The 21,944-nt window shown below is 40.5% G+C and overlaps 1 protein-coding gene across 5 annotated transcripts in view; it reads right to left on the bottom strand.

The window, feature by feature from the left end:
* The window catches only part of LOC130290510 (5-hydroxytryptamine receptor 2A-like), a 575,216-nt gene that overhangs the window by 444,295 nt on the left and 108,977 nt on the right, over positions 1-21,944 (bottom strand). For 4 of the 5 annotated variants that reach the window (XM_056538243.1, XM_056538242.1, XM_056538249.1 and 1 more), the window contains exon 2: positions 14,058-14,121. The exons of the other annotated variant lie outside the window; for it this stretch is intronic. The gene's annotated coding sequence lies outside the window, so the exon portion shown is untranslated. The remainder of the gene's footprint in view (positions 1-14,057; positions 14,122-21,944) is intronic. 5 annotated transcript variants of the gene reach the window in all.

Here is a 21,944-nt window from a genome sequence, read left to right as displayed (position 1 = left end):
TTGTGTCATTGGAACATGGAGAAGATTTCAAGGGCACTGGGTGTAAAATCAATCAGACACCGGTAAGGGTCTCCTATGAATAAAAGTGTATGATGTGTTCCAATTATATTTAGTGTATTAATCATTTACAAGAACAAATGTAGAGAAAGAACTCTACACTGCTGACATACTGCTAAGATAAGAGACCAATGTACAAATATAGTGGTCACCCGATAGTATCATGTTATTGCCTTCAGCTGATCAACAAGACCAGGGACAGGAAGGGATCAGCAGTTCAGGAGGCTCAATCCTGATCCTGTCCATGGTGCTGAAAGTAGAAGACAGCAATACAATACTGTGTCACCTTGTCAATGTACTGATCAGCCATGACAAAACCACTGGTCTGTAAAGAGAATAATACTGACTACTGGGTGACAATGGCACTCGTCATGGGCTGGGATGTATTAGACATCTAGTCACTTTTGGATATCAATGTGTTGGAAGCAGAAAAATTATTCGATGGTGTTGCGCCTTTTTTGCACCTTTTCACAAAAAAGTGCGGTTCATAAAACCCTTCCATGTCATGTGTACTTCCAAAATCAGTGGATGGCAACTCTAAATCAGCAGAGATTTGTAAACCAAAAGGCACAAAAAAAAAGGTGCAAATAAGGTACACTTGCGCCAAAATAGCACCAAATGTAAATGAAAAAAAGGGTAATCACAATGATAAATGCCGGCCGTAAATTTTATGCCTCAATAAGGTCAGATCTGTTTAAGTGGCAAAAGGTGTGCATACACAGTATTTACTTTTAGGGTACACTAAATTTTAGGTTTTAATGTTATGGCTAATCAATGTACTATATATTTAAATAACATGTAAACTGGTATATAATCAATTGACAACTACTCTTTTAAGACAAAGAAAACATTTTTAATAAATAAATACAAATATATATATATATATATATATATATATATATATATATATATCTAGGAAAGAGGGTTCAGCCTTTATCAAGCAACAAAATGGTGACCATACAAAGTATTTATAATCAAATGAACAAACAAATCAATCAAGCCAATTAGTGTGAATACAGTGTAAAAAAGTATAGTATTAAGATATAGGGTAATTCAAACCACAATAATATAGATATTGCACAAGTGCTCAGTAGTGAGTTAAAATCAATGTACATATGAAAAGACTGCTACAAAGGGTATAAAAAGTATAACATCATAGATTATTTAACAAGATTACATGTGTACCTAATAATTGTAGATGAGAAGCGGGAATAATACAATACAGAAATGTAGGTGCACTACTGTGGTAGATGTATACAATGACATTGGCTATCCCTCAACACTGATGTTAAAATTGAGACATTCACCAGTATATCCTTATATTAAGGACACACCAGATGAGAAGCGGGGGCAGAGTGGTCACGCGTTCCCAGCTTGTTTCCATGTGAACCGCCGTTGCTGTGGGTAACCTCGAGGCTGCAGTGTATATCTACTGCACTCCGATGATCGCAGGATGCCGAGGGCGGCCACGTGACCCCACCGCGTCAGCTGACCCGGGTGTCACGTGACCGCGCCCCCGTCCGCGCATGCGTAGTATAGAAAATGAACATTGTACTGCCATGGTGAATGAGGGAAGAACGGGCAACCCGATCTTCCTGGCCGAAGTGTATCTGAATAGAACCTGAAACAAAACAAGTGGCAAACATATAGTCTGAATCTGAAAAGATCATGTGATCCAACATCACTAACCCGAGTATGTCTAGGCAAGGCATAATTCGGGAAAGAGATAATAGATGTGTAATTAAAGTGAAAAAATAAAATAAAAAAATAAATAAAAATAAAAAATGATAAAAATAAAAATAAATGAATAAAAAGAAAGTAACTGAAATAAAAAAGTAAAATAAATATAAATAAAAATAGAGTTGAAGTGAAGAAAATAAGAGAAAATAAAAGAATAAATGAATAAATAAAATGGATAAATATAGAGTACTGGATAATAAATGTTGTTTTAGACAGTAGTCTGAACCCGGCTCCATACATGATCAACACACACATCGGGCTATTAAGACCCAAGACCTCAGTCGCCCATGCTCACCCCAATTTTATTGGGGAGTCATGCCAAGGTACCCGACGGCATCAACCGTAAAATTCGGGTCCCCAGTAATAGGCCTATGGAGGTGGGTATACACCAAGGGCAGCCCCGCAATAGTCTTCTCACACACTAAGCACGGGTATATTTGGTACTTACTGCTGTCTATAATAGATATAGAGATACTCCATAATCAAGCAAAATATTTTAATAATTAAAGAAATAAAGAAAAAAAAATAGATAAAACATAACCAAATGAAAATAATAATAGAGAAGGTACAAAAATTAAATAAAAAAATGTTTAAAATAAAAAAATTATTAAATAATAAAAATGAAATAGAAAATTGAAATAAATAATAATAAAAATAAAATGGGAATAGAAGTGCCCGATCTTCCCTCATTCACCATGGCAGTACAATGTTCATTTTCTATACTACGCATGCGCGGACGGGGGAGCGGTCACGTGACACCCGGGTCAGCTGACACGGTGGGGTCACGTGGCCGCCCTCGGCGTCCTGCGATCATCGGAGTGCAGTAGATATATACTGCAGCCTCGCTGTTACCCACAGCAACGGCGGTTCACATGGAGACGAGCCGGGAACGCGTGACAACTCTGCCCCCGCCTCTCATCTACAATTATTAGGTACACATGTAATATTGTTAAATAATCTATGATATTATACTTTTTATACCTTTTGTAGCAGTCTTTTCATATGTACATTGATTTTAACTCACTACTGAGCACTTGTGCAATATCTATATTATAGTGGTTTGAATTACCCTATATCTTAAATGTACTTTTTTACACTATATTCACACTAATTGGCTTGATTGATTTGTTTGTTCATTTGCATATAAATACTTTGTATGGTCACCATTTTGTTGCTTGATAAAGGCTGCATTGGCAGCAGTAACGTTGCTAGCTTGTATTACCATGGAATAAACCACTGTTTTTGCACTTGAACCCTCCGTGTGCTGCGGCATCCTTGCTAGATGTCTAACTTGCCTTGACCGGGGCTCTACTCGCTGCTTGCACCACCATCATACTATTGTGGGACGTGCTGCTCTATCCTTTCTTGTGCTATATATATATATATATATATATATATATATATATATACACACACATTAATACACACACACTATGCTTCTTATATATATATATATATTAATACACACTACACTTCATATATATATATATATATATATATATATATATATATATTAATACACAAACACGCTATACTTCTTTTCAATTATATCCAATAGTATACAGTACATGTTATCACTGCCCTGATCTTAGAAGTTAATGGACCTGTCTTTGACAAGTTAAGCACTTCTGTTGAAATGAGTAAGAGGAAAGCATTTCCTATTAATTGCAATGAGTCTCTATGGGATCTTTAGAATACTCTAAATGCCGAGCTGGAAGATGATCACAAACACTTTCTCAGATTAAAAAGACTTCTTTTATACTGTTAGCAGTTAATCCATATAAGAACCATTCATCTCCCATCCACAAAAACACAAACTCAGTTCTTGTGGGCTAATTCTTTTTAAGGACAGATCCAAAAACGAAATAATGGCCAAAATAAAAAATTCACGACTTCTTGTGTATTTATATTGTTTTTTGGAAAGTCATTCAACACACATATGATGAAGGTACAGGCTGAATGATTGCTCAGGGGTTGGCACAGTTGCCTGGTACTCGTACATGAAGAGGAAAGTAAAGTACCTAGAGGAAATGGGTACAAACATGGGGAGAATATGTAAACTCCATGGGAGAGATTTATAAAAACCTGTGGAGAGGAAACATTGACAAGTTGCCAATAGCAACCACTCAGATCAATTCTTTCATTCTTAACAAGAAAAATGAAAGAAGCGATTTGATTGGTTGCTATGGGCAACTGTTCAGTTTTTTCTCTCCACAGGTTTTGATAAATCTCCCCCCAAGTTACTACAAGTCCCAACAAGATATCATCAAGACTATCCTACATAAAGGATATAACTGAATAATCCGTTCCATATACACAAAATAAATAATGAAGTCAACGTTTATACATAGTTATATAGTGTGGTTAAAAAAAATACATATGTCCATCAAGTTCAATCAAGTTAGGAGATGGATAAAGGGAAGGGGTTTAGGTGGATGAATAGGAGGGGGTATGGGTGGATGAAGGGAAGAGGTATGGGTGGATGAAGGGTAGGGGTATGGGTGCATGAAGGGGAAGAGTATGGGGTGGATGAAGGGGAAGAGTATGGGTGGATGAATGGAAGAAGTATGGGTGGATAAAGGAGAAGGGGAATGGTTGGACAAAGGGAAAGGGTATGGGTGGATAAGGGGAAGGGGTATGGGTAGATGAAGGGTAGGGGTATGGGTAGATGAAGGGATGGGGTATGGGTGGATGAAGGGTAGCGGTAAGGGTGGATGAAGGGTAGAGGTACGGGTGGATGAAGGGAAGGGGTACGGGTGGATGAAGGGAAAGGGTATGGGTGGATGAAGGGAAAGGGTACGGATGGATGAAGGGAAGGGGTACGGATGGATGAAGGGAAGGGGTATAGGTGGATGAAGGGAAGGGGTAAGGGCGGATGAATAAAAGGGGTATGGGTGGATGAAGGGGAAGGGTATGGGTGGATGAAGGAAAGAGATATAGTTGGATGAGGGAAGGGGTATGGGTGGATGCAAGGAAGAGGTGGATATGGTTGGATGAAAGTAAGGGGAATTGGTGGATGAAGGGAAGGGGTATGGATAGATGAATGGAAGGAGTATGGGTGGACAAGGGGAAGGGGTATGGGTGGATGAAGAGGAAAGATATGGGTGGATGAATAGAAGAAGTATGAATGGCAGAATGGGAATGGGTATGGGTGGATGAAGATAAAAGGTATGGGTGGAGAGTGAAGGGGTATGAGTAGATGAAGGGAAGGGGTATGAGTGGATGAAGGGAAGGGGTATGGGTGGATGAAGGGGAGGGGTACAGGTAGATGAAGGGAAGGGTTATGGGTGGATGAAGGAAAGGGGTATAAGTGGATGAAGGGAAGGGGTATGGGTGGAGGAAGGGGAGGGGTATGGGTGGAGGAAGGGAATGGGTACAGGTAGATGAAGGGAAGGTGGATGGGTGAATGAAGGGAAGTGGAATGAGTGGATGAAGGGAAGGGGTATGAGTGGATGAAGGGAAGGGGTATGGGTGGAGGAAGGGAATGGGTACAGATAGATGAAGGGAAGGTGGATGGGTGAATGAAGGGAAGGGGTATGAGTGGATGAAGGGAAGGGGAATGAGTGGATGAACGGAAGGGGTATGGGTGGATGAAGGGAAGGGGTATGAGTGGATGAAGGGAAGGGGTATGGCGGGATGAAGGGGAGTGGTACAGGTAGATGAAGGGAAGGGGTATGGGTGGATGAAGGGAAGGGGTATGAGTGGATGAAGGGAAGGGGTCTGGATGGAGGAAGGGAAGGGGTATGGGTGGATGAAGGGGAGGGGTATGGTTGAATGAAGTGAAGGGGTATGATTAAGGGGAAGTGTATGGGTGAGTATATTCTCTTGTATGGGCCATTTATATACTTATATATGTTGTTCATATCCCCCTTAAATGTTTTTTCTCGAGACTAAACAAATAAAAATTCTTTCAGACTTTCCTCATAGCTAAGATGTTCCATGCCATTATAAGTTTTGTTAAAGGAGTACTCTGGTGCAGACTACTCCTGCTCCGTCCTGCCTGGGCTGCAAAAAAAAATGAAAATAAACCATCACTCACCTCCCTGGGTTCCCGCGGAGCGCCACTACAGCTGATCGGTCCTCTGGTCCATCTTCTTCATACTTCCGTGTGAACGAAGCGTCACATGGCGTTCAGCCTATCGCCGGCCGCCGCGATGTTCATCCTCGGCCCATAATAGGATGAGCGCCATGTGATGCTTTTTTCACACGGAAGTATGAAGAAGATGGTTTTAGGACTGATCAGTAGTGTTGAGCGGCATAGGCCATATTCGAATTCGCGAATATTTGCGAATATATGGACGAATATTCGTCATATATTCGTGAATATTCGCATATTCGTAATATTCTCGTTTTATTTCCACATACACGAAAATTTGCGCATGCGAAAATTATCATATGTGAAAATTTGCATTTACAAAATTAGTACAAGTGAAAATTCGCATATGCGAAAATTAGCATATGCAACTTTTCGCATATGCGAAAATTCGCACACCAGTCTCACACAGTAGTATTAGAGCCTTCTTTACACCACACAAGCTGGAAGAAGAAAGGGATGATCACTATGATGTGTACTGTGAAAGAAAAAAAATAAAATAAAAAAAAAAACGAATATTCGTAATTACGAATATATAGCGCTATATTCGCGAATATTCGCGAATTCGCGAATATGCGATATTCGCCAATAAAATTCGAATTGCGAATATTCGCGAGCAACACTACTGATCAGCTGTAGTGGCGCTCCGCGGGAACCCAGGAAGGTGAGACATGGTTTATTTTCATTTTTTTTGCAGCCCGGGCAGGACGGAGCAGGAATACTCTGCACCAGAATACTCCTTTAAGCATCTCTGTACCTTTTCCAGCTCCAGGACGTCCCTTTTATGAACCAGTGCCCAAAACTGAACAGCAGCTGCTTGACGTTGTGCTGTTCTGTAGTCTAAAATCTACAAGAGTGTTTCCCAACCAGGGTGACTCTAGCTGTTGCACAACTACGATTCCCAGGATGCATGGAAAGCCAAAGGCTGTTGTAGTTGCAGTTTTGCAACAGCAGGGGGCAGAGGTGTAGCTTGTGGCTTCTGGGCCCTGAAAATCTGCTATAGGGCCCATATGCCTATTATAATACTGGTCTCTTATGGGGAAGATGTGCTTTAGGGCCCCCTTAGGCACCAGGGCCCCGGTGCGACTGCTACCTCTGCACCCTCTATAGCTACCACTGCATCCTAGTTGGAAATCATTGAACTGCAAGTACACTCAGATCCTTTTCTACCAGTGACTGTCCCAGGTCTTAACTCCCCCTAGGACATACGATACTGCAGGTTATTACTCCCCCTAGGACAGGGGTCGGCAACCCGCGGCTCCGGAGCCGCATGCGGCTCTTTCAAACCTTTTCCGCGGCTCCGCTCCGGTCTGAGACTCCACTGGCCGCCCCTGGGTCCGGGCCTGATGTCAGTGACGACGTCCTCCTCCGCGCATGAGAACGTCTTACGTCACTGAAGGGGCGGCCCTCCGCTGCTGGCGCCACAGAGGCTGTGGATAGTGGTACCCAGTCTGGGCAGCATGGCGGCCGGCGGGTAAGGGAGCACCAAGCGGGTGACAAAATAAAGGGCCGGGTTATCATGAGGGGCCGGGGGACTCGGGGGGGAGAGATTTTAATGAGTGGCTGTGGGAGGGGGAGCCTCCGGGGGTAATTAGGTAAATGTATGGCCGGTCCAGACCTGCTCAGGGGGATCAGGGGGGTTTAAATTGAACCCCTCTGATCCCCCTGTGGTATTTTCATTGAGATCCCCCCCCCCCCCCTCCTCCTCTAATCAGGGCACAAATGGATCAGGGGAGAATTAAATTGGGTGGGTGGGGGGGGGGGGGGGGGGGAATTACAATCACAGTGCCTCCAGCTGTTGCAAAACTACAACTCCCAGCATGCCCGGACAGCCTTTGGCTATCCGGGCATGCTGGGTGTTGTAGTTTTGCAACAGCTGAAAAGCCCCAGGGTAGGGGGAAGTGCTCTGTTTCCCAATCAGGGTGCCTCCAGCTGTTGCAGCTGGGCCTTTTGCCCCACATTAAAGACAGACCTGAGTAGGACCCTCATCATCTACCAGCAACACCCTCCCCCCAGCAGTCCCATTAACCAGGTAAATTAAATATTTTAATAAGCTATTAATTTGCAAAAATATATTTTACATTGCTAAGTGAAAGTCCTTTTTTTCTTCAGACTGACAGCTGACTGCACGATCCTGTATATATAGCATTAAGGTAAGAAACAATATTTGCAGTGTTGTATTTGTTTTAAATGTCACAATGGTTTTGCGGCTCCCAGTTTTTTTTTCCTTCGGAAACGGGTCCAAGTGGCTCTTTTTGTCGTAAAGGTTGCAGACCCCTGACCTAGGACATACGATACTGCAGGTTATTACTCCCCCTAGGACATATGATGCTGCAGGTTATTACTCCCATAGGATATATGATGCTGCAGGTTATTACTCCCCCTAGGACATATGATGCTGCAGGTTATTACTTCCCCTAGGGACATATGATGATGCAGGTTGTAAGTCCCCTAGGACATGTGATGCTGCAGATTATTACTCCCCCTAGGTTATAACTCCCATATGACATATGATGCTGCAGGTTATTACTCCCCCTAGGACATGTGATGATGCAGGTTGTAAGTCCCCCTAGGACATGTGATGCTGCAATGCTGCAGGTTATTACTCCCCCTAGGACATATGATGCTGCAGGTTATTACTCCCATAGGACATATGATGCTGCAGGTTATTTCTCCCCCTAGGACATATGATGCTGCAGGTTATTACTCCCATAGGACATATGATGCTGCAGGTTATTTCTCCCCCTAGGACATATGATGCTGCAGGTTATTACTCCCATAGGACATATGATGCTGCAGGTTATTTCCCCCCCTAAAACATATGATGCTGCAGGTTGTAAGTCCCCTAGGACATGTGATGATGCAATGCTGCAGGTTATTACTCCCCCTAGGACATATGATGTTGCAGGTTATTACTCCCCCTAGGACATATGATGCTGCAGGTTATTACTCCCATAGGACATATGATGCTGCCGGTTATTTCTCCCCTAGGAAATATGATGCTGCAGGTTATTACTCCCATAGGATGTATGATGCTGCAGGTTATTACTCCCCCTAGGACATATGATGTTGCAGGTTATTACTCCCCCTAGGACATATGATGCTGCAGGTTATTACTCCCATAGGACATATGATGCTGCAGGTTATTTCTCCCCTAGGAAATATGATGCTGCAGGTTATAAGTCCCCTAGGACATATGATGCTGCAAGTTATTACTCCCCCTAGAACATATGATGCTGCAGGTTGTTAGTCCCCCTAGGACATATGTTGCATGCAGGATACATTTCTGCACATTAAACCTCATTTGCTAAGTGGATGTCTAAATAGTCAGCTTGTAACATATGCTTCTATCAGTGTTTCCCAACCAGGGTGCCTCCAGCTGTTGCAAAACTACAACTCCCAGCATGCCCGGACAGCCGAAGGCTGTCCGGGCATGCTGGAAGTTGTAGTTTTGCAACAGCTGGAGGCACCCTGGTTTGGATACATTGGCTTTTATACTTTATTTATAAAAAAAAAAAAAAAAAAAAGCAAAGTCTCAGTAAAGTCCTATGCTGAATACTAAAATGCTTTTTGAAGGATTTGTAAAATGGTTCATCATGTGAAATGCAAATGATTAACTTGAAAAACAACAGCGATTCTGTGATGATGAACAGTCGGGGATAAAGCCGCAGAACCTTTAGATCACAGTAAATCTCACTATAATAAAAGTGATTCATGGGAGAAGGTAGGCTGCCTGGCGAATAGTAGACACTGAGATTTGTGAGTCAGATTTGGGAGTCATCACTAAAGTACAGTGCACGGTAGAGCAGCAAAGTATTGTATGACATGACATTGCAGAGTATACTGAAGCATTGTATATACAGCATAGCCATGTAATCCAAGCCCGGATAAGACCTCATCTATCATTACCAAATACAGTGGTCCCTTAAAGGCGTACTCCACTGTATTCACTGTATACACAATTTATTTTACATCAACTGGTGCCAGAAAGTTAAACAGATTTGTAAATTACTTCTATTAAAAAATCTTAATCCTTCCAGTACTTAGCAGCTGCTGTTTACTATAGAGAAAGTTATTTTGTTTTTGAATTTTTTTTCTGTCTGACCACAGTGCTCTCTGCTGACACCTCTGTCCATGTCAGGAACTGTCCAGAGCAGGAGAAAATCCCCATAGCAAACCTCTCCTGCTCTGCACAGTTCCTGACATGGACAGAGGTGTCAGCAGAGAGCACTGTGGACAGACAGAAAAGCAATGTAAAAAGAAAATAACTTTCTCTATGGTATACAGTAGCTGATAAGTACTGGAAGGATTAAGATTTTTTTTTATAGAAGTCATTCACAAAAATAAATTGTTTTCCACCGGAGAACCCCTTTAAAGGGGTTATCCAGGAAAAAACTTTTTTTTTATATATCAACTGGCTCCAGAAAGTTAAACAGATTTGTAAATTACTTCCATTAAAAAATCTTAATCCTTTCAGTTCTTATGAGCTTCTGAAGTTAAGGCTGTTCTTTTCTGTCTAAGTGCTCTCTGATGACACGTGTCTCGGGAACCACCCAGTTTAGAAGCAAATCTCCATAGCAAACCTCTTCTAAACTGGGCGGTTCCCGAGACACGTGTCTTCAAGGAGCACTTAGACAGAAAAGAACAACCTTAACTTCAGAAGCTCATTAGTACTAAAAGGATTAAGATTTTTTAATAGAAGTAATTTACAAATCTGTTTAATTTTCTGGAGCCAGTTGATATATAAAAAATGTTTTTTCCTGGAGTACCCCTTTAAGATACATCATGAATCGGTTCCAGGACGACCATTGTATGTTGAAACCATTGTATGTTGGGACCATAACCTGGTAATTGCTTCTGAAGCCCCCAAAATGTCATCCAAAAATAGGAAAAAGTGAGGATTGAAGGAAAATAGGTAGATAACTAATACAGATAAAGCAAATCCTTACATATAAAAGAAATAAAGATCTGCTGGAGCTGTAATCGCTGTCTATGCAGAGGACAGGAGCTTCTTCAGGGTCCTGTACAGTACACAGTGTCCTAAAAAAGTAACATGGAGCTGCCCTCACCTGGTGTCCAAAGGAGCAGCAAACCCTGGTACAGGTAAAGAGTACAGAACATGTAATACCTCCCTGTTCTGTAGGGGGCGCTACCACACACCAGTCAATGCATGCACTTCAGTAATACAGGTAAAGAGTACAGAACATGTAATACCTCCCTATACTGTACAATGTTATGGACAGTCCAGATTTGTAAATTGTGTCAATGACTGGAAGAACCAACCAATCAGAATGGACATTCACTGGTAAAACCCCTGTATTACTGAAGTGTATGCACTGACTGGTGTCTGGTATTACATGTTCTGTACTCTTTACCTGTACCAGAGTTAGCTGTTCCTTTGGACACCAGGTGAGGGCGGCTCCATGTTACTTTTTTAGGACATTTTGGGGGATATTTATCAAAGGATTTAGACTGGTTTTTCCTGTCTAAATTTGTCGCACAGAAAGTCGCAGTCTAAATATGTGCGACTTTTCTGCGACTTTTGCTGTAGAGGATTTTTAGAACATGATGCATGCAAGTCTATTTTAGACGGAAATGCATTGGAAAATGCATTGGTGCTGAATTTATCAAGTGCGACTTTTGTGCGACAAGTCGCATCTGCCCAAAATACGCTGAAATGTCAGACCATGTTGGAGCAGGTCTAAATGCAGTTAAAGCTGTAGACCCTGAAGTCTGAGCACAGAATTTATCAAGGGCTGTGAGACGTTTGATAAATTAGGAGCACAATAGACAGGAGACTACCACATACGCTGGTCTATAAGCATACCCAGAATACACTAGATTAGGAAATGTCCCCCTTTGTGTACTGTACAGGACCCTGAAGAAGCTCCTGTCCTCTACATAGACAGTGATTACAGCTCCCAGCAGATCTTTCTTACTGTTATATATAAGGATTTGCTTAATCTATATTAGTTATCTACTTATTTTTCCTTCACCCTCACTTTTTCCTATTTTTGGATGACATTTTGGGGCTTCAGAACCAATTACCAGGTTTCCATAGAGTTCTGGTGTCAACATACAATGGTTTCAACCAAAAATGGTCGTCCTGGAACCAATTCATATTGTATCTTGAGGGACCACTATATATATTAGTCTATAGTGGTTTTATTCACATGTAGTTGAGGGTTAAAGGGGTACTCCAGTGGAAAACAATTTTGTTTTAAAACAACTGGTGGCAGAAAGTCAAACAGATTTATAAATTACTTCTATTTAATAATCTAAATCCTTCCAATACTTAGCAGCTGCTGTATGTTTCACAGGAAGTTCTTTTCTTTTTGAATTTCTTTTCTGTCTGACCACAGTGCTCTCTGCTGACACCTCTGTCCATGTCAGGAACTGTCCAGAGCAGGAGAGCTTTGCTATGGGGATTTGCTCCTGCTCTTAACAGTTCCCGAGACAGACAGAGGTGTCAGCAGAGAGCACTGTGGTCAGACAGAAAAGAAATTAAAAGAAAAAAGAACTTCCTCTGTATTATACAGCAGCTGATAAGTACTGGAAGGATTAAGATTTTTAAATGGAAGTAATTTAGAAATCTGTTCACACAAAGAGTCACAACCATTATTTCTGATAACATTCTATAGCTATGTAGAGATTGAACCAGGTGGACTGATAAGACTATGACTTAAATGGAAAGCATAGGTGATACACATTGGCGAAAAGTCGGCTGAACCCACTGACTCTGGTGGGACTAGCAAAGTGACTATTGTGTATGGGGGCCTACCAACTCTTCCCAGACTGATGATGTTGGGGGAGAGAAGCAGGGGCGTTGCTATAGGGGGTGCCGAGGTAGCAGTTGCTCAAGGGCCCTGGTGCCTAATGGGGCTCCAAAGCACATCTGACCCATAAGAGATCAGTATCATCATGGCCTTGTTGCAGATTTTGCATTGGGGCCCAGAAGCTACTGGTTACGACCCTGAAGAGAAGGGTTGAGCAAGGTGTATATCAACTGCTCAACCCTGTTGAGAAATACAGTCATGATCCATATATCTCAAGGAGAAACAGCGACCCAACAGAGAAGTGTTTACCCCCTCCTGTTCATTGAGAATATATGGATGTGCAGCCAAGCCAAATGTTCAAGCGTATGACATGGTCAGGAATGATGGGTCTCAGCCAACAGCTATTGAAAGCGTATGGCCTAGTAATGATGACCCTAACTTATAGGGGTGGGCCATTTGGCCCACCCCTATAAGTTAGGGTCGTCATTACTAGGCCTCAACGGTTGTTTTGCCTAATAAAAGAATTAAAGGGGTACTCCACTGGAAAACATTTTTTTTTTTTTAATCAACTGGTGCCAGAAAGTTAAACAGATTTGTAAATTACTTCTGTGAAAAAAAATCTTAATCCTTCCAGGATTTACCAGCTGCTGTTATGATTCACAGGAAGTTGTTTTCTTTTTGAATTTCCTTTCTACCTGACCACAGTGCTCTCAGAGGTGTCAGCAGAGAGCACTGTGGATCATAACAGCAGCTGAAAAGTACTGGAAGGATTAATATTTTTTAATAGAAGTAATTTACAAATCTGTTAATGTTTTTTAAATCAACTGGTGCCAGAAAGTTAAACAGATTTGTAAATAACTTCTATTAAAAAATCTTAATCCTTCCAGTACTTTTCAGCTGCTGTTATGATCCACAGTGCTCTCTGCTGACACCTCTGTCCATTTTAGGAACTGTCCAGAGTAGGAGCAAATCCCCATAGAAAACCTATCCTGCGCTGGACAGTTGCTGACATGGACAGAGGTGTCAGCAGATAGCACTGTGGTCAGACTAGAAAGGAAATTCAAAAAGAAAACAACTTCCTGTGGATCATAACAGCAGCTGGAAAGTACTGGAAGCATTAAGATTTTTTTTTAACAGAAGCCATTTACAAATCTATTTCACTTTCTGGCACCAGTTGATTAAAATGTTTTTTTCAAGTGGAGTACCCCTTTAACTATTGGAAATGTCTAGTAGTAATAGTTCTATATTCTTCAAAGACACATCTAAATATGACCGTCTGTACGCAAGGCCTCCGTGCACTTCATGAAATTTCCAATGCATTTACCGTAACTCCAAAGCCCGGACCGCTTTACAGGTTAAATAATAATAAAATGAAAAAAATAGACAATTACCTTGGTTAACCTTCTGTCATTGTTGTATGGTCAAAGAGATTAAGGGAGACTCTCAATCTGATTGCTAGAAAAGGACAAAAAAAAAAAGATTAAAGTGATAAAGCTCATATAATATTGGCGTATTGTAAATTCCATTTTTCAAGGATACATTGAAGATTACAATGGTTTATAAATTTTAAGTCACACAGAAGTAAAAAGCATGATCGACCGAATGAGTGAGACCTTGGACTGAACTCATAAAAAGTTAATAATCTGCTAAATCTAAAATATGTGATGCCATTTATATTAAAACAAGGGAAAAAATTACAGCTCTGACACATGTATTGCTGGGAAAAATAATGGGAATAAAATAAAGGGGAATGTTTCATCGGAAAAAAATTTAAGAATTTTTGGTAATTTTACAAAATTTTCACATCAGCATTTACCTAAAAAAAAATCCTAAAATCTTGGCATCACGAGATCATCGGTAGTCCTTTCATTTGCTGGGTAACTGTAACAAAGAGTTGAAGGGGTACTCCGTTGGAAAACAAATGTTTTCAAATCAATTGGTGCCAGAAAGATAAACAGATTTTAAATTAATTTCATATGAAAATCTTAATCCTTTCAGTACTCATCGACTGCTGTATGCTCCAGAGGAAGTAGTGTAGTTTTTTTTAAGGGGTTATCCAGAAAAAAAAACTGTATTTTATATATCAACTGGCTACAGAAAGTTAAACAAATTTGTAAATCATTTCTATTAAAAAATCTTAATCCTTTCAGAACTTATGAGCTGTTGAAGTTGAGTTGTTCTTTTCTGTCTAAGCTCTCTCTGATGACACCTGTCTTGGGAACAGCCCAGTTTAGAAGCAAATCCCCATAGCAAACCTCTTCTACTCTGTGCAGTTCCTGAGACAAGCAGAGATGTCAGCAGAGAGCACTGTTGCCAGACAGAAAACAACAACTCAACTTCAGCAGCTGATAATTATTGAAAGGATTAAGATTTTTTAATAGAAGTAATTTACAAATCTGTTTAACTTTCTGGAGCCAGTTGATATAAAAAAAAAACGTTTTTTCCTGGAATATCCCTTTAAGTATGGCCACAGTGCTCTCTGCTAACACCTCTGTCCATGTCAGAAACTGTCCAGAGTAAAAGCAAATCCCCATAGCAAACCCTTTTCTGCTCTGGACAGTTCCTGACATGGACATAGGTGGCAGCAGAGAGCACTGTGGTCTGACTGAAAAGAACTACACAACTTCCTCTCTGTAGCATACAGCATTTTATATATTGTGGAAGGATTAAAATTATTAAATAGAAGCAATTTACAAAACTGAATAACTTCCTGGCCCCAGTTGATGTGAAAACATTTGTTTTCCACCGGAGTACCCCTTTAATCTGTACCGCAAACCAAACACATTCGGAAAATTCGCTAATCTCTACTCATAGAGACATAAGAGACATGAATCCTGCCACCAAAAGTGTTCTTTGCAAAAATGACTTCACTTTATTGATCCATAGATAAAATCCCATCTGACAATGTCCATAGCAGTTGGTCACATTGCCAAATGCGATTTTAATAACGGATGAGTAAAGTGAAGGATATTTTTGCACAGGACCCCCTCGGTGCTGGGATTTATGTTTCTGCATCCTCTTTTTATTCACTTAATCCAGTGTTTTCCAACCAGGGTGTCTCCAGCTGTTACAAAACTAAAACTCCCGACATACCCGGACAACCAGCGGCTATCCAGGCATGCTGGAAGTTGTAGTTTTGCAACAGCTGGAGGCACCCTGGTTGGGAAACAATCCATCTAATCACCTCCCTACCTCACTTTGTCCAAGTCCTTACGCCTTTTCAATTCCTTTCAATGTATCATCCTGTTTATCCTAATTCTTGCACAAAATAAATAAATACATAACATAAACAGATACATAAAATTAATTAAAGAGAGAAAAAAAAATAAACAAAATAAATACTTAAATAAATACATTAAATAAATAAATCAATTTATAAAATGAATACATAAACTAGCTAACTAAATAAATAAATACATAAATAAATAAATATAAATAAATAAATATAATAAATTAAATAAATCAATCAATAAATTATTAAGTAAATAAAATAAAAAATCCACTCCATGTTATGTTAATCCTTCTCAAGAAGCAAAAAAAAAAAAAAAAAAAAAAGAAAAGCAAAAATAAATGCAATTCTGGAGATTGCTCGGTTAAGCCTTAATTTTGGATTCACGGAAATAGTTTGCACAAGACGGAATCTGCGCGATTATTATATTATATTTCTTGCCGGTTTTCAGAAGGAGCCATAAGAAGCCTAAATCCCATCTATGTTTTCTTCCATCATACATGCCTTTGCCCAGTTTTATTAAATGACCCTTTGTCCTTTAAACTGTATAGGGTTATTAGTATAATTCGAAAACTAGATATACAGCTCGGTCTAATCGCATTTAGTGACTTAAGGCCTGCGCTCAGTGACAGATGATCCGGTATTTCGGGAGTTAATACATTTCTGGAAATGACACTGCAGCTGTTCCAGAAGGTCGTGTTTGCTTTCCATTTCATAAGCTCTTTATGGTCTGGAAAGTGTCTGGTTCAGATAAACAACATGGCGCAAATGAAATAGGACCTCGGTGTGCGAAATATGACTCACTCCAGTCTACGCCACTTTGAAGCATAAATATATAAACATTTTATCCCAAAGCTGTATGAATTAATATTTGTAATAGAGATAAGCTGATTTTTCCGTAGTTCATAAAATTCTACTTCCAAAAACTTTTATAAAAAGCCAACACCATGCTCTGTACAGGCGAAGGGCCTAACCCCAAATTCACTGTGTACAAATAGGTAACTATCTGGAAGAGGTTCTGGCTTGGCTAAAATTCCCCAGTCATATTCCAAGGCTTTTAAAGTGTTGTGCAATGCCTATAGGTGGCAGTAGAGAGTAAGCTCCTTTTCTTTCAAGTGATGAGGTAATTTGTTTATTTTTTCCCATGGAGCATTGCATGGCCTATATTTCCATGTCAGCCAGCACCCTGCTCTGTACTGTTACAAATAGTTCATCCTTTGGAATAGATTCTGGCTTGGCTAATATTTCCCAGTCATGTTCAAAGGCTTTTTTAAAGGGGTACTCCCGTGGAAAACTTTTTTTTTTAAATCAACTGGTGCCAGAAAGTTAAACAGATTTGTAAATCACTTCTATTAAAAAAATCTTTATCCTTCCAGTACATTTTAGGGGCTGTATACTAAAGAGAAATCCAAAAAAGAAATGCATTTCCTCTGATGTCATGACCACAGTGCTCTCTGCTGACCTCTGCTTTCCATTTTAGGAACTGTCCAGAGCAGGAAAACATCTCCATAGAAAACATATGCTGCTCTGGATAGTTCCTAAAATGGACAGCAGTGGTCAGAAGAGAGCATTGGGGTCATGACATCAATCCAATACATCAATACTTTGAATCAATGTCCAAACTTGGATAGCCACCACATAGATATAGTAAGTCAATGTTCATACTTCAGAGCGTTATCCACACTGATGACGCTCGTTCACATAAATGCATGAATGCTGGCCAAATTTACTTTATATTTCACATCACAATAGTCATGTGGTGTTTTTTCCATATCATTTTTCATAGGAACAATTAAAATGGTATTCTAAAAGGTTCCCTTTTTTCAGTCCCTTCTATTCAAGGGAGACCTGTATAGTTTTTGGATTCAGTAATTCACTACAAACTTCAGTTGTATATGTATATATATATATATATATATATATATATATATATATATATATATATGTGTGTATATATATATATATATATATATATATATAATTTTACTATATAGAGTAAATATATATATTTTTTCATTGCAACTCTATATGTCAGACAGATTACCCCCCCCCCCCCCCCCCCGCCCTCCCAGTCCCACAACCAATGCCTCTTATCTAACCAGGTAACACCCTGCTCTATACTGGTGAGAGCCAAAAGTTAAAATTCCCCCAAAACAACTGTCTATGTATGTGTAACTTTCCCTTCTGGAAGAGATTCTGTCTTAGCTAAAGGGGTACTCCGTGAAAAACTATTATTTTTTTTTTTTTTTAAATCAACTGGAGCCAGAAAGTTAAACAGATCTGTAAATAATTTCTATTAAAAAATCTTAATCCTTCCAGTACTTATCAGCTGCTGTATGATCCACAGGAAGTTCTTTTCTTTTTAAATTTATTTTCTGTCTGACCACAGTGCTCTCTGCTGCCACCTTTGTCTGTCTCAGGAACTGTCAAGAGCAGGAGAGGGTTGCTATGGGGATTTGCTCCTGCTCTTGACAGTTCCTGAGACAAAAACAATAAAAATATTGTTTTTCACTGGACTACACGAGACATCTGCAGTGTGATTAACACTTATCCCCTATCCACAGGGGGGATGAGCGCTAATGGCGCCACCCCATTAGGGAGATCGCGGGAGGGTCCCAGCGGTCGGACCCCCCGCGATCCACCACTTATCCCCTATCTTGTAGATAGGGGATAAGTGTATATTGCGCTGCAGTTGTCCTTTAATATCCCCCAGTCTTATTTCAAGACTTCTTAAAGGGGTACTCCACCGCAGGGCATTTTATCCCCTATTTTAGATGTCTGATCGCAGGGGTCATATTACGCACCCTCCATTCATGTCTATGGGAGGAGGCCTCACGACCACTGCTGCCGCTACCCAATGTTCATTCAGAACCCTGGGTGTTGCACGGAGATTGCGGGAGTTGCGGGATCTCCGCGATCAGACATCTTATGCCCTATCCTTTGGATAAGGGATAGGATGCCTAGCAGTGGAGTACCCCTTTAAAGCAAAACTGTCACCTCCGTACAGGTACAGAAGTGCAGTTACCATTGCATAGAGCAGAATGTGAAGTAAAAGCAGGTGCTTTTACTCACATTTGTTGCAGTCTGTAAAGGAAAATTCTTATTTATTCTGATGCCGGAGCACAGTCGGATGGGCCGGCCAACTCCCGCAGCGGCACGCCTCCTCGCCGCTCCAAGCATGGAACGCTGCACGTCAATCATGCTGCTCCTGCTTTTACTTCACATTCTGCTCTATGCAATGGTAACTGCCCCTCTGTACCTGTACAGAGGTGACAGTTTATAGGTCAAGTACAATCTAAAGAGATGATACCTCCTATAGGTGGCAGCAGAGAGCTACCACGATTTACTGAAATTTTTTAATTTATAAAAAAAAAAAAAAGAGCTGAGGAACGTTCTCTCAAATCACCCAAAGTGCAAGAAAAAGTGCAAACGTGTTACACTAAAAAGACATGCACAAAGGATGTGGTCTATCACAAGCCCTTCTCCGATAGGAGGGAGGCCCCCCAACAAAGCTCCGCCCATGCCACAAGGACCTAATTTGCATACCCTGAAAAAGAGCAATAACGGTGTGGCGGTTCCGGACGCCATAAGTATAATTTTGATCGGTATCACCCGCACTACAAGGTTGTATGACAGGTTAATGTGGGTGATACTGATGACAGATTTCCTTTAACGAGGAAGTATTTGTCCATTATTAACCAGTGTACTGGCCCTTTAATTCATTGAGTTTTATTTGTTTTGCTTGTGTATTTGTTAACAAAAACTCTTGCTACAATTTCACACTGCTACAGAAAAATACTGTGTTACTTGGTCTTTGGTCTTTATATAACAATTACAATATATACAGCTGTGAATAAGGGAATTTTAACATAGGGATATAAGAACACCAAAAAAAAATCTACATAATCCGATTTAATATGACTAATACATTTTTATTAAGTGGCACAAAATATTTCGTTAGTCACACAGAACGCTACGATTATTTAAAGTTTTTTTTCGCTCGAGCAATAAAAGGCAAATTATCCTAGCTTCAGCCGCCGTCTTAATTCTTTCTAATGGGATATGTGAAGCTATAACATAATGAGAGGGAAGAAGATTGTACATGGCAGACACTCACCTCTAGTAATCTACTGGTTAGAGCAGTGTTTCCCATCCAGGCTGTTGCAAAACTACAAATCCCAGCATGCCTGGACAGTGTTTTTCCCAGAAAAATACCGTATCTAGGATTAATGGGTATATAAGATATTCAAATTAAGCTTAAATTTTAAGCATACACAGTTATGATGGCTTTTAATCATCCAAATTAATATTTTTTTTATTTCTTAATTTTTTTTATTATTAGTAATAGTAGTAGTAGTAGTAGTAGTAGTAGTAGTAGTAGTATTTTATTATTATTTAATTTATTCATTTGACTTATTTATTATTTTTATTTATTTTTAGGCTAAATGAAAACTAAAACCTAAAATAAATACAAAAACAAAATAAAATATATTAAAAATAAAAAATAATAAAAAATTTATTGACATGTATTTTTACAAAATGTTGCAATTTTCATTAATTTCATGTCGCACTGCGCCAAAAGAAACATGTGTGCACCACAAATTACCAACCAACCCACTGAAATAGCAAATCAGTAGGAAAAAAAAAACCCACAAGGTCCAAAAGAACCCACAAAACTGAAATCCAACACTGTTAGTAAATCTAAGCCGATATCTATGAAGGTGCTTCCAGCTGTTGCAATACTACAACTCCCAGCATGCCCGGACAGCCAACGTTTTTTTTCCCTTTTGTGTTATCTCTTATTGCCTTCTAAGGACCATCACTTTGATATTTATTTACTTTTGAACATTAAAATATAAGGCGATGTGAAACCTCCTTCCAATATATATTGGAGACTTCATAAACCTCTCCTCCCCACCATGACTACTCAGAGGAAAGGTAAATCTAACCACAACCTGAAGAAACTAACAGATTTCTATGCGCCTCCATCTGGCCGTGCTTCCCAAGATGGCGCCACCGCCTCTCCCCACAATGCCTGTGTGGTAAGAGACTATACTGATCCAGCAGATTGCCCCTGCATTACTGGCCATGCTAGACGCAGCTCATCTCTGCCTCCGGCTGTGGAGACTGCAACAGGTTTCCGTTCATCTTCGGCTCTTACTCAGAGGGGCAGCCCAACATCTCATAGGGTCTCTTCGTGCCAACATGGCACCTCAGCTTCTTCCCCCTGTCATCTGCCTCCAACAGTCCTCTCAAGAAAAGGCCACGTTTAGACAACACTGGGGACATGGAAGAATCTAACCCACTATTTGAGGCCTTCCAGATAGCAGGTGAGGATTTCTTTAACTCAGTGCCGGCATCTGATGTTCCAGTTACTGAAGTTTCATTGAAACAAATGCTGTTGCTGCTTAAAGGGGTACTCAGGCCCTAAGACATCTTATCCCCTATCCAAAGGAAAGGTGATAAGATGTCTGATGGCGGGGGTCTCGTCGCTGGGGACCCCCGCAATCTCTCATGCAGCACTCACCTGTGTCAGCTGCATGCAGCACTGGAGGCTCTGAGTCTGAACACTTACGACCACGGGGCCGGAGTATCATGACATCACGACTCTGGAGTGGAACAGCTAAAGATATGGGGCATTGATGTGACCATTCAAAGCAAGTCTACATCCTTTCCTGAGAAAACCCATCCTGATTGGAGAATGGTGGAGAAGTCACGTAAAGTTTCCGTTGAAAGCTGCGTGACATGAGTTTGTGCCTTCTATCCTGCTCTGAACTGTTCCCCCCCCCCCACGACAGATGATGAAGATTGTTCATCTCCTTGTTCTGAACTTTCCCAGTTCTTCATGTTCTGCTCAGCATGTTTTCCCCTATCCTTCCATTTTTTGTCTCCCTGCTTGTTTTTCCCTTTCCTTTAGGTACCAGCAAACATCGAAGCTTCCGGTGTTGCCTCTTGCTACAGCTTCCCATGTCGGACGACTTACAGACGGAAGATCTTTATGAGCATTTAATGGACCTTCCATGACTATCAAGGTTGTATCTATTAAAGG

Source organism: Hyla sarda, chromosome 9, assembly GCF_029499605.1.
Source record: "Hyla sarda isolate aHylSar1 chromosome 9, aHylSar1.hap1, whole genome shotgun sequence".
Classification (NCBI taxonomy): Eukaryota; Metazoa; Chordata; class Amphibia; order Anura; family Hylidae; genus Hyla; species Hyla sarda.
Note: the sequence above shows the minus strand (reverse complement) of the source record. Positions and strands in the feature narration are given on the sequence as shown.